Genomic DNA, 12,930 nt, shown 5'->3' with positions numbered 1-12,930 from the left:
TTTAAAAAAAACGGTTGGAGAAAGTTTCTAAAGATAAAATGTAGTTTCTGCAAATGTAACAACCTGTTAAATATAAATTAACAAGATCAACTACACCCTTTGCTTGACACACCCATCCTTAAATAAAAGGACACCATGGAAAATAAACTAATACAAAACATTGTGCACTTGCTCTTTGCTGTATTAGAGATGACACAAATGGAGATGAGACGCTGGACTGGGTGGGTCAGTAATCTGAGGTGACACTGAGTATTCTCTCACACACATGATTGGCTGGCTGGCTCTTGTTCACATGCTGAGGGTCTAACTGATCACCACATGGAGGGTACAAAAGCATTTCCCCCCCCCCAGGTCAGACTGGAACTGTCCTTGGGGGTTTTTGCCTGCCTGTGCTGCATGGAGTGAGTGTCACTTGCCACGATTATCTGGGTTAATCGCATTTAATCGATTCCCAGCCATTGCATGGAACTCATGAATTGGTGCACCTTGGTCACTCCTATTCTCTATCTATGGCACATAACTGTCTAGTCTCTTGTGGGATGTAATACTTTGGTCTAATTTTGTTTGCTGGGTTTAGTGTGAAGGTGTAGGGTGGTGTTGATAGCCAAGAGGTAAGACCAGATGATCTAGTGGTCCTTCCTGGTATTAAATTCTATGGCTGAAAAGCAAATTCAAATTAATATTTGAACCTCAGTTGTAAATCTATTCTATTGCATCTGAGTAAAGTAGTTCACATTATGCAGCATACACACTAGTAAAGACAAGGATTAAGTGTGAAATAATAGATACCAAAAACCCTACAATGTGCTATTCATCCATAGCTCTCAAAGTGCTCTGCCAAAGGTGGGAAAGCATCATTATTCCCATTATACATATGGTGAAACTAGGCACAAAAGGGTTAAGTGAACGGTCCTGTCATGCTTGAACCAGCAGAAATACCAAGAACAGAACCTAGGTCTTCTAACTCCAGGTCCTATGATCCTGCCATTGTACTATGCTGTCTCCACTACCAATCTAACTTTATATATACTTGGTTTATCATTTTGTCTCAGTTTGAACATGACAGTTATAGAATATAATTAACACTACGGTGTAGTTAGTTGAACATGTGAAGGTCCTCCTCCCCACTACCTTACATGTTGGTGTAATTTAATAAATTTAACAATTTAATAAATCCTAGTCTTGTTGAATGAGTGGGTGGCAAAAAGCATTTCCCTGGAGAAGATGATTTTCTGGCTGAATTGGCCAACCCTTAAAATTGTTTTTAATTATTTTGCCTTGGCTAAGCAGCCAGGAAATTTGTGACTCATCCTTATGGCCTTTCCAAGTTGGAGTACAAACTGTCACATAAGTCGCTGCTGTAAACAAAACTGGCCTGCTTTCAAGAACATTCCTTCATGAAAATGTTTAGCCTGCAGTTTTACATTTTATAACTTCTCTAAAAGATCTCAAGCAAGATTTCTCCTTTGATACTTTAAGGCAGCCTTTCACTGTGCTCAGAATGATGCAACACAATCCAAAGTAATTCTCAGGCAACCCTTAAAAACTCTTTACAAGATCTGTTATGCACCTCTGACCAGGCTTCAACACTGACTTTATTGTTTTAAAGAATCTTGAAGAGGCATGTGAATGAAGAGGTAGGGGAGTACAGTGTTGGGCTCAGTGATGGAGAACATGAAATATTAACAATTTACTCTCAAGTTTACCTTGAGGAAAACACAGTTGGCCGAGCATGGCACAAGCAGGGATATGTTTCTTAAAGGCCTCAGTCACCAGTCTTCTACAGCATCGCATGTCATAATGTTAGTAAAACTACAAAACTTGTATATAATGATAGCAGGCCACACTTCAAGTCTGAGAGAAATTTAAAGTATCAGTCAAGCAAGCCACACAGTTATAGAGCAGAGGAGTAGGTTTCACCAGGAGTGTCCTGGAATCGGGCTCTATCTCCCAGAGGCTACTGAAGCCAAACCAGGACATTTTAGGCTGCTAAAAGTCCAGTGGCGCCGCGGGGCTAAGGCAGGCTCCTTGCCTGCCCCGGCCCCGTGCCGCTCCCGGAAGTAGCTGGCACGTCCCTGCCAGGGCCGGCTCCAGAGCCCAGCGGGGCAAGCTCCTGCCTGGGGCGGCCGTTTCCCGGGGGGGCGGCAGGCTGGGCCGGCGGACCTGCCGCAGTCATGCCTGCGGGAGGTCCACCGGAGCCCCGGGAGCAGCGGACCTGCCGCAGGCATGACTGCGGACGGTTCGCTGGTCCCGCGGCTCGGCTGGACCTCCCGCAGGCATGCCTGCGGCAGCTCAACCAGAGCCGCCGGACCAGCGAACCGCCCGCAGCTGCGGGAGGTCCAGCCGAGCCGCGCGACCAGCGGACCCTCCGCAGTCATGCCCGCGGGAGGTCCGCTGCTCCCGCGGCTCGGGGGCGCCTCCCGGGCATGACTGCTTGGGGCGGCCAAAAACCTAGAGCCGCCCCTGGTCCCTGCAGCCTGCAGGTGTGGGCAACACATGGAGCCCATTACCGCTCCCCCCCAACCCCTCCCAGCAGGGGCCGCAGGGATGTGCCAGCCGCTTGGAGCAGTGCAGGGCCCGGCAGGCAGGGAGTCTGCCTTAGCCTCACTGCACTGTCGACGTGGAGCCAACCAAGGAAATCACCTCCCAACCAGAGTCTGCACCCCGCACCCTCTCCTGCACTCCAACCCCTGCCCCAGGCTCAGTGCGAAACCCACTCCCACACTCCAAATCCCTCAGCCCCAGCCCACACCCCAACTCCCCACCCTAGCTTGGTAAAAATGAGTGAGGGTGGGGGAGAGCAAGTGATGGAGTGAGGGGGGATGGAGTGAGCAGGGCAGGGCCTTGGAGAAGGGGCAGGGCCTCAGGAAAGGGGCAGAAACAGGAGCGGGAAATGGTGCTTGGGTTTGCATAATTAGACAGTTAGCAACCCTGCTGGGGAGATATAGCCAGAGGTGCTGAGGGACTGTGGAAAGTGCTGTGAGAGGAGAATCAGGCCTAGCATATGCAAGAGGGCCTAGCAGACTTCTTGGTTTCTGAAAACACTTGGCATACACTGTTGCCACCCACACCACACTCAAGAGGCCTCTGAATGCTGTGCATGACTGGGACATTACTATGCAATTGATGTTACTGTAACACACTTATTATTGCTACAAAAGATAATAGTATCTAAAAACCCTGCCATCAGTTATTCCTTGCCTGTCCAATATCTTGTCATGTTTTGAGATAAGACCGTATGTTTCCATACAGAAGTTTGAAAAGGTCACAGTTTAATTCAAATTCTGCCACCTGTTATAGCACTCCTTCAAAAATCTGTTATCACCCTGGTGCACATATGAAGCAGCAGATTTTGAGCAACACTTATCTGGAAACTTGAATGGTTCTCAATATAAATTGTGTGTGTTTTGAATACTAAGGGCTCGAATGAGGAGACCTTATGCACGTTGCTGAGAACCTACTCACACAAGTCATCTCTTTGATGCCAACAGAACTACTGGCATAAGTCACTTATCACCAGCACACTTGGGTCCAAAGCATCACTCAGAACAACACTTAGCCTGCCTAGTGTCTTTTTGATGTACTGTATTGGGCAATAAAACTTCTTATTTATGGAAAACTTCCTACAATAAAAGGTCTATTACAGAATTAGGAGAGACTCCCTCGAAATCTGCCTTTAATATAACAAGACATATGCAGCAGATTAAGGGACAAGGATACCATACTATATCCTCATGCTATCGTCTGTGGGGAGAGGAAAAGATGGTTCAGGAACCTCTGTGATGTTCACTTCATGGCATTTAATGTTCTAACTCTTTTGGGGGACAGTGGACGAGGCCAAACCCCCCAGATCCCAGAGAAGGGGAAACACTCTGAAATAGTGCAGTTCTATTCCCTTTTGCTATTTGAGGGTGTTTTCAGTCCCACGTTGCTCTTCTTTGTTCCACTCTGCACCTCACAACTAAGGAAAGCACATAAATATGGCATGAGTTCTCAGACTAGGCATCATGACGCCCAGAGAGTAGTGAACTAGTATCAGGAGGTTGCACTCACCCTGACCTTCCCCTTAATGCTAAATAAGAGGAGGCTGTCAACTGGATCCCAGATGGATGGAAGTGACATCTGACTGGGTTCTTGGCATGTACTCCTGGGGGAATTCTGCACCACTGCATGTGCACAGAATTCATGTCGCCCGCAGGTTTCTTTGCTTCCCTGCAGAAAAATGCTTTTCTGCCAGAGAAGCAAAGGGAAGCTGCAAGACCAGTCACGCACCACACCCTAGCTGTGCAGGTACATTGTTTCAGGCACCCGGAGCAGCCAGCAGAGAGTTAAATCTCTACAAGGCTGGAGACACACCAGTCAGTGGCTCCTACCCTGAGCTGGGTTCAGCTGCTAGTCCCAGCTGGGCTGGAGGCAGGAGCGGATGGGACTTCCTCTTCCTCTGCAAGGAGTGGCTGGGGCTGTGTCAGGCCCATCCCCAGAAACTTCCCCCAGCTACAGGAAGCTCAACATCCTCCCCGACTTCCTGCCCTCATCGCTCCTCAGCTGTGGGGGGAGGGGTCACTGTATGGGGAGCTGCTCCCCCATCCACCCAACCCCTGTGCATCTGGACCTCCCATAGCCTGACACCCCCATAGCCTGTTTCTGAGGCAGGTCTAGGCCTTGTGCTGTGTCAGGGTCAGGTGCAGCCTCACTGCTAAGTCTGTGTACTGGGGATGTGTGGAGGGGAGGCTGCAAGTGATCCCCACGTTCGTACAGCCAGGGCTCTGTGCTCCCCACTGCCATGGTGAAGGTTCTGCATTTATTTATTGACACATAAAACTTGAGGAATTTTAAAATATTGTGTGCAGAATTTTTATATTTTTGGTGCAGAGTGCCCTCAGGAGTATGGTATGGAAAGGGTTTGGGAAGCACTGAAATAGAACAGAATCTAGCCTCTTTATATTTCTGATCAAAACACTAGACAGCGTTTATTTTACTAGTGGTAACTTTATTGACTGGAGTATTGTTAAGTTAGGCCAAATCTAGGAACAGTAATTAGCACTTAACTACCTGCATCTGTTTAGTGAAGTAACTAAAAGATTGTTATGACAATTGTACTTCAATAAGGCCTCAGTTACTAGAATTTTAAGTAATTCTGTACTGGAATTCTGCATTTTGCAAGAAAGCCATCAGAATGTTCTACATGATAGGGAAAAAACCCTTCCAGTATAGAGTAATAACTGCACCCTCTCCAAAAAAGCACTTTGCAGGCTAAGATTCCTTGGCTGGGTAAGTATAGGAAAGCACTCCATTAGAAAGTTATAAAAAAAAACCTCCCTCATAAGCAGAGGATACCAATCACTGAGGAGAAGAATCCTGTCCTTTAGGCTGAATATTTCTCTTCTCTTCTCAAAAAATATGACCAGGTAAAATACACATTTTAAAAGGTAAACAAATTCTGGGGCCATGGAACTCCATGATCTGGGGTTATAGTGTATCACAAATTGAATATGAGCCAACAACATGATGCAGTTTTGAAAAAAGCAAATATCATTCCAGGGTATATCAACAGGAGCGTTGTAGGCAGGACATAGGAGGTAACTGTTCTGCTGTACTCCGCAGTGGTGAGGCCTCAGCTGGAGTGCAATGTCCAGTTTGGGGCAAAGATGTGGACAAATTACAGAGATCCAGAGGAGAGCTAGAAACCCGAAAAAAGGTTTAGAAAACCTGACTTGTGAGAAATAATTAAAGACCTGGGCATGTTTAATCTTGCGAAAAGACAACCCAAGAAGAAGAGGGGGACACACCTGGTAGAAGTCTTCCAATATGTTAAGGCCTGTTACAAAAGGGATGGTAATCAATTGTTTTCCATGTCCACCGAAGGTAAAACAAGAAGTAGTTGGCTTAATCTGCAGCAAGGGAGATTTAGGTTAGATCTTAGGAAAACCTCTTTAACTATAAGGATAGATAAGTATTGGAACAGGCTTCTAAGGGAGGTTGTGGAATCCCCATCACTGGAGGTTTTTAAGAAAAAGGTTGGACAAACAACGGTCAGGGATGGTCTAGGTATACTTGGTCCAGCGTAGGGGGCTGGACTTGATGACCTCTCTGTGTTCATTCCATTCCTGCATTTCTATGATTGATAAAAAGGGGCACTGCACCCATAAAAATAAGCAGAGAGGAGAAGGGGATTCAAAGAAGAAAAAAACCCAATGAATTAAAATGAGTTATGAATATAGCAAAGAGGAATGACACAGGTACATGCCTGAGAGACATCATCCAACCAACACCAAATACACCTTTACCCCGATATAACGCTGTCCTCAGGAGCCAAAAAAAAATCTTACCACGTTATATCAAACTTGCTTTGATCCGCTGGAGTGTGCAGCCTCGCCCCCCCAGAGCACTTTACTGCATTATATCCGAATTTGTGTTATATCAGGTCACATTATATCAGGGTAGAGGTGTATACCAGCATATAGGAAAGTTTTGGGGTGAGCCACAGAACAGCCCACTGGGTCTGTGATTACATGGATCCAGTGGTTGGGAACCTCTGTAGAAACTGAAGCAGCAACTGTAAAAAAGTTGCACTGCAACCTGTTTACAGCCTTCCCATGAATGGTGTACTTTTCTCTCCCTCATACCTGACATCCACAAATCATATTAGGAGGGAACACCAGTAACGTCATTTATTATTGGGGGAAAATGCATCACAGAAGAATCTGAACACAGTGATAAAGTACGTTAAATTTCAAAATATATATTGCAATATATAAACACCACATTACAAACGCAAAAACAAGTGCAATCAGGGAACAGCTAAACTAGTCCATCCTAAGAGGTGATGAGCATTTCATGCCTCAGTTGAAGTTAGCTGGAGATTTGCCATTGTTTTCCATTTGACTTAGGCCCTGGAGGCAAGAGAAGTATCAGCTATCTATAAATTACTGCATCAAAATATATAAATATTCATAATGGTGTTATAATGTACAAAATAAATAATAGGTATCTGGATCATGAAAGGAATCAGCAGCACATTCTTTAAAAAATATATGGAGATATACTTATCTCATAGAACTGGAAGGGACCCTGAAAAGTCCAGCCCCCTGTCTTCACTAGCAGGACCATGTACTGATTTTGCCCCAGATCCCTAAGTGGCCCCCTCAAGAACTGAACTCACAACCCTGGGATTAGCAGGCCAATGCTCAAACCACTGAGCTACCACTTCCCCCCTTTAAAGTACAATATTTTCTTCACCTGACATTTACAGTTTGTTTAGTTGTTCCTGACATTTTGGCCATCATACAGCTCTTACGAAGAAAGAGCAGAGATAATAAAATCTTTAAACCCAAAAGAAAGCTTCAGGAACAGCCTGATAAAACAATTATGTGTCCCTGACACATAAAACTTTCTGAGACTTTCCCAAGTGGAAATTTGGAAACGAAGAACAAAGTATTTGTTTAAGTTGCAATTAAATTGTTAAACAGAGATCAAAGTAACACATTATATGAATTACTCCCTAATTGACTGCATTTGTAGTAGAGCCATGCAAACTGCTACAATAATATCGACTGTATGCTTTATACAAAATGTTTGTACTCATCTGACATACAGCTCAATGCACAACAAACACCAGTCTCTCATAGGTAATGTAAAGTAGCCCAATAAAACACATCCTTGCAACCTCTGCATGATACCTTCACTTAATTTTCTGGAAGTTAAGTTTTCCTACCGACATTTCAGATCTGTGATTGCTACTCCAGAGACCAAGAGATCACTTTTCTTGGGAACCTTCTCAAGTTAACTCTGAGTCTTATTTCCAGGGAAGTGAAAATACTTTCATTGACTAAAGGCTTTTAGGTCTACAGTTTATGACCCAAACAAAGGCAATAAAATGTGATAGGAATCTAATTATATTAATAATTTACTTTTCATGAAAAATTAATGCAAATAGGGATCAGAGAGAAAAAGAAAAATGAATAATAGGATAAAAATGTGTTTATTACAATCATGGGGGACATTTTTCTTTTAAGCCTCAGGTTATTTATCACTGGATATCTGAATGCATCTTGTCTTCATTGTGTCTAGTCTCCAGGCCCCAATCCTGCAATCTGAGCCATGTGGGTGGTCCCTGAAGTCTTCAAGGAGCCTCCTAATAGTCAGTGGGGTTCCACATGCACACAGGAGTAGGCATGCATGGGTCATATCATTGGATATGGGCCTTGGATTGTAAGCTCTCTGGGGCAGGCTCTTTGTATAAAACTAACAGCATGCTTGGTGCTGTGTAGTAAATCAAAATAAATAAATAATTAAATAATGAACAAGGTCAATAAGAAAGCACATAATTATAGTTTGCAGCTTTAAAAAAAAAAGGAAGAAAGAGCAAGACATCCACAATCTGTACAAAAGCTTCCATAATGCAACTCTGCATGTCACTAAGCATGTCCAATTTTTAAAAAGCCATCCCCATACAACTTGTTCTTTTTGTGTCTTAAATTTTTCTTTACATGGAATTTGCAACTGACACTTAACTCACCCTAAGGCTATACAAATACAAAACACAAATCTTTATCTGACAGCTGAGTATAACTGATCATTAAAGCTGTAGTTATAAAGCTAACTTTGTGCTGCAATTCTATCACAAGCTAAACAGGGTCAGGCCAGGTCAGTAATAGGAGTGGAGAGCTCCAGGGAAGATGCAGGTTGCTGCAGGAACTGGTATTGACAATTCAGTAGACCACAGTTTCCTGAGTCGGTATCAAGTTCATACCCCAGCACGGTACTAGGGGGCACAATGCTATGTTTAAAGGAGATTTAAAACAAAGATCTCGACTACTTGTGGTTATGAAAGATACTATGACACTTCACGTAACTAAGTAGTTTAGGTGTTCTGGTCAAATTACAACTCAAGTATTTACATTCTTCTTACCAATCTGTACACTGTATATGCTCCCTCAGTGACACACATTATCAGTCTTCACTTTCTGTCCTGAACTGTTGTGTAGAATTCTGCATTGTTATGGCTCAATCCTGCTCCCAGTGAAGTTATGGCCAAACTCCTATTGATTTTAATGGGGAAAGGCTCAGACACTAGAACGGCTGACTTGTTCATTCTGCACAGCACTATAATCAAAACAGGCAATTGTAGCTGAGAACTACTACCATTCAGAGAGCTCTTTAAGTGAAACATCATCTCACTACCTGTAAATTAAAGAAACACCACTGAAAGAATCCAAGGCCCTTTTCCTCCACTTTCCCTTGGCCTGATAATCTAGAAGAGGTCCAATGGCAAGAGGCAAACAAGAGTCTCAGTTCCGCCCAGATACCCAGCTCCCAGTTTGTGTTGTAAAAGTAAGATGTCTTCCATAGTAAGGTGTGCAATAACTACAGCAACTGCAATCACAATGAGACAGTTTTTGTAAAGTGGGAGTTAGTGCAATTTTTCTAGTCAACATCTTCTGGGCCTCCTACGTACACACCAGAAGTAAAAACAGTAATATGATAATTCTTTAGCACTAAATGCAGAAGGCACCACCTGGCAGGATGGCACAGTCTGCTTCAGCTATTTAAAAATAGAAAAAGCAGCAGCAACCAAAGCATCCAGTCACCAAGAAAATTACGATACTACTAATTATACTAATCAAGTTTCTTGATATGCCTGAAGGATTAAAGTGGGACTTGTTTTAGTTGGATTTCATACATTAACACAATTGGTTTCAATTTAACTGTTCTTCAAAATTGTATTTCATAGTTCTTTGACCAAGTAACCACAAATTAGGCTCATTCCATTTTGCAACTGACTGATAAATGTTCAAAATATGAGAATTGTCACCCAAGGGAAACCAATTAGTTCTTACTTGTTAAATACTCTTAGTGCCCTTAGTGAAAATCCTGTAGGCAAACTACCCAACGTTTCCTCACCATTTGTAAATTGTTACCAAAGACAGGAAAGAAGCTCTAGCCTATGTCACAGAAACAGCCATGCTTGATTAACATGGTTTGAAGTACCTGATAGCCAAGTAATTGTAATTCTTAAACTAATTAGGATTACCAGTCATTGCATATAAATAAAAATGGTCTTTAAAATATCCATTTGATTTAGTATATACCTTTCTCAAGCATTTAGGTAATAGGGTCCAAAGTAATAGGTGCAGGGAATTAGAATGGAAAAGTTACTAGCCCTTCCCCACTTCCGCCCTGCCTGTAGCGTCTCACTCATTTCAAAGCTCTTAGTTTGGACAACTGCGAATGACGGGCATTGTGTTTTTGTTCCCTCCCTTGGCACAGCTCCAATATTTGAAACAGAATTCTGCTAGAAATTTACAAAAATGTTGTTATGAGATAGTATCTTCTGCTGGGAGTAAAATAATATTTTACACTGTTACACCATATTCACCTATGAAGACATCAGCAGGGGTATAAGTGCCGTGGGGAGCACACATCCTTCTAAACCTTTGATTCATTGTTTTTATAAGGATTATATGGCCTAGGACTGGCCTCATTTCACAGTACCACTTCCATGTTCCAGTGGTTTTGAGATTACAACAAATACAAATCAGCTCACAAAGTAATAAACAGATCTTACAATTTACACCAAAGCTGGCATAACTGGTTATGTTTTGTTGAGGAACGCCAGTAGAACCCTGGTCACCTGCACCACATTCTGTATTACCACACATCACAGCCACATGCAGAACCTGTTGCCAAACACACGTTTAAACTGTAAAGATTACTAACAGAAGCTTCCAACCCACATGCTCATTTACTTTGTATTTGCAAGTTTCCAGATTTTCTGTTAAGTCATGAGAATTCTATTAAACTTTATCACTCACTTTCATGTAACACCTCAAGGCTCAAAAAGACACTAGATATTAGAATACACTTCTGGCCATTTTTAAGACTGTAATAATATCCTGGAACACAACAACAGGAAAAAATTTGGTCAAAATACAAGCTGGAGAAGAAGGAGAACCTATTTCCTTTATGCTTGTGCAATTTCTGAAACAGCATAAATACACAAGCAAAGCAGATGTAGTGACTTCATCTCAATGCCATCCAATGAGCACTTTTGTTATTTTTCCTCAGACTATTCTGAATAGCTATTAGAAGAATGAGTGCCAGTGACAATTCTCTAAAGGCCCACTCTCTAACTAACAGCTGTCTCCAGGTAAAAACAGAGTTTTACCATTTGGCAGTTTACAAGATAAAATTAAAGTGCCTTCGCTCCACTGTTTTTGTTTTTTTTTACCTTGAGACAGCTCACAAACATTAGTTACCCAGAGGTAAAAAATGCACCTTTTTTGGCAGTGAAGACAAGCCCTAAGGGCTTGTCTGCGTGGGCCATTAGTGCACACCAGTGGGATGCGAATTCTAGCCTGCACAAGCGTGTTGTGTGCTAACTGGTCTACGTGGACCCTGCTGGCATACACTAAAAGTTCCCTAGCGTACATTACTGTACATTAAACTGTACCAAATTCTAGGTGGAATCACTTTCGCTCTCATAATGTTTGTTTAACCTCCAGGTGATACTATATCATCATGAGGAACAAATAAAACTTCTCAGAACATAAACTATACAGCATCACCTGGAGGTTACACAAAAACATTCCGAGAGTGAATGTAACATGATTCAAACACTCAGAGAGGAAGTGATACAATTCACTTCATCAACAGGATCAAGTACTACATCAGAGACTTTGAACATGTGGTATGTATTTCTTTTTGATGGGGTGTATAAGTTTAAGTAAATTTAAAATCCAGCAAAACATAATTTTTCCATCAAGATGTTTTCAAGGCAATTCAATTCATGCAAAAATACGACACTGCCCGGAGGTATCACTGATACAAGTCCTGACTTGTCTCAGGCCTTTAGGGACATTAATGCAAAAAGCCCTTAAAAGGTTGAGTGGCATTGTGCTTTCCCGTGTTCCCAATCCACAGGTCCTACCTGGGTTCCATGATGAGCTGACAGAAGTTCTTGCATTGCTCCATGACGTCTCTGCCACCACTGAACATAGTGATCTCAGCCTTGTCTAAAGTTTGAGGGCAGCCTTAGTTCCCCAGAATTTTCAGTGCAAACCTAGAGTGTCACCAGCATGATCCTAACAGAGGCTTCGGGATAAGCCTTGGCTGTCATTTGGAAGATCTGGTAAGTTATTCCAAGTAGGTGACTTGTGTTAAAAGCACAGAATCTTTCAGTTTCTACTTGACTGGGGTAAGATTTTGCCTACAGGAGGAGGAAATGGCTGCCTGAGCCATTTTACAATAATATTCAATATAATTGTTCCAAAGATAGTCACAATGGAACATGTGAAGTTAATAATAGTTTTGAAACTGGCTGAACTTGTTAATATTGCTTTGTGGGGCATATAAAGTTCCACTTCTACAAGAAAGCAGTTCTTAGCATTCTAAAATACAGAAATCATGTCATTACTCCACACGAAAGAATGATCCTCCTGACTGCAATGGTTTCCCACTCCCTGACAGTTGTGTACGGCGCACACATTTGCCAAATACACTTTGAGAACTAGTCCTTAGAAGGCAGCAAAATCTGGAAAAAAACAAATGATCACACAGACATAATGACTTCTCCTCTGGAATGTCTAAACTAAAGATTGGGCTAAATGCAACAAATAGGCTACTGCCCCTAGCTATTTATTCCATCCTAACTTGAGGTCTTTGCTTTTGTTAATGTGATGGTTTAGCTAAAATATTAGTGGACAGCAGACCTCTTTACAAATAAGCCCGCAACATATGGCACAGACTGCACAGAGGGGGACCCAAGACAGAGCTGAGATGGACACCACATTTCTCCTTGCATCTGGATACAATACCCTCGCTTCAGATAAGGCTTCATGTCAATTTGAATCAGACTTGCTGGCACTGGTTTTAGGCCCGAGGATCAGACAGCACTTCAGATACCAGCTCTACAAATCCATTAGATTTTGC

General features: G+C 42.7%; 1 protein-coding gene across 4 annotated transcripts in view; it reads right to left on the bottom strand.

Annotated features, from left to right (window-relative positions):
- Positions 1–12,930, bottom strand: part of FNDC3B (fibronectin type III domain containing 3B) — a 364,378-nt gene that overhangs the window by 251,833 nt on the left and 99,615 nt on the right. The window contains exon 1 of one of the 4 annotated variants that reach the window (XM_045030465.1): positions 5,790–5,808. The exons of the other annotated variants lie outside the window; for them this stretch is intronic. The gene's annotated coding sequence lies outside the window, so the exon portion shown is untranslated. Of the gene's footprint in view, positions 1–5,789; positions 5,809–12,930 lie in introns of those variants that run through there. 4 annotated transcript variants of the gene reach the window in all.

This window comes from Mauremys mutica, chromosome 9 (genome assembly GCF_020497125.1).
Source record: "Mauremys mutica isolate MM-2020 ecotype Southern chromosome 9, ASM2049712v1, whole genome shotgun sequence".
In the NCBI taxonomy this organism is placed as follows: domain Eukaryota; kingdom Metazoa; phylum Chordata; order Testudines; family Geoemydidae; genus Mauremys; species Mauremys mutica.
Note: the sequence above shows the minus strand (reverse complement) of the source record. Positions and strands in the feature narration are given on the sequence as shown.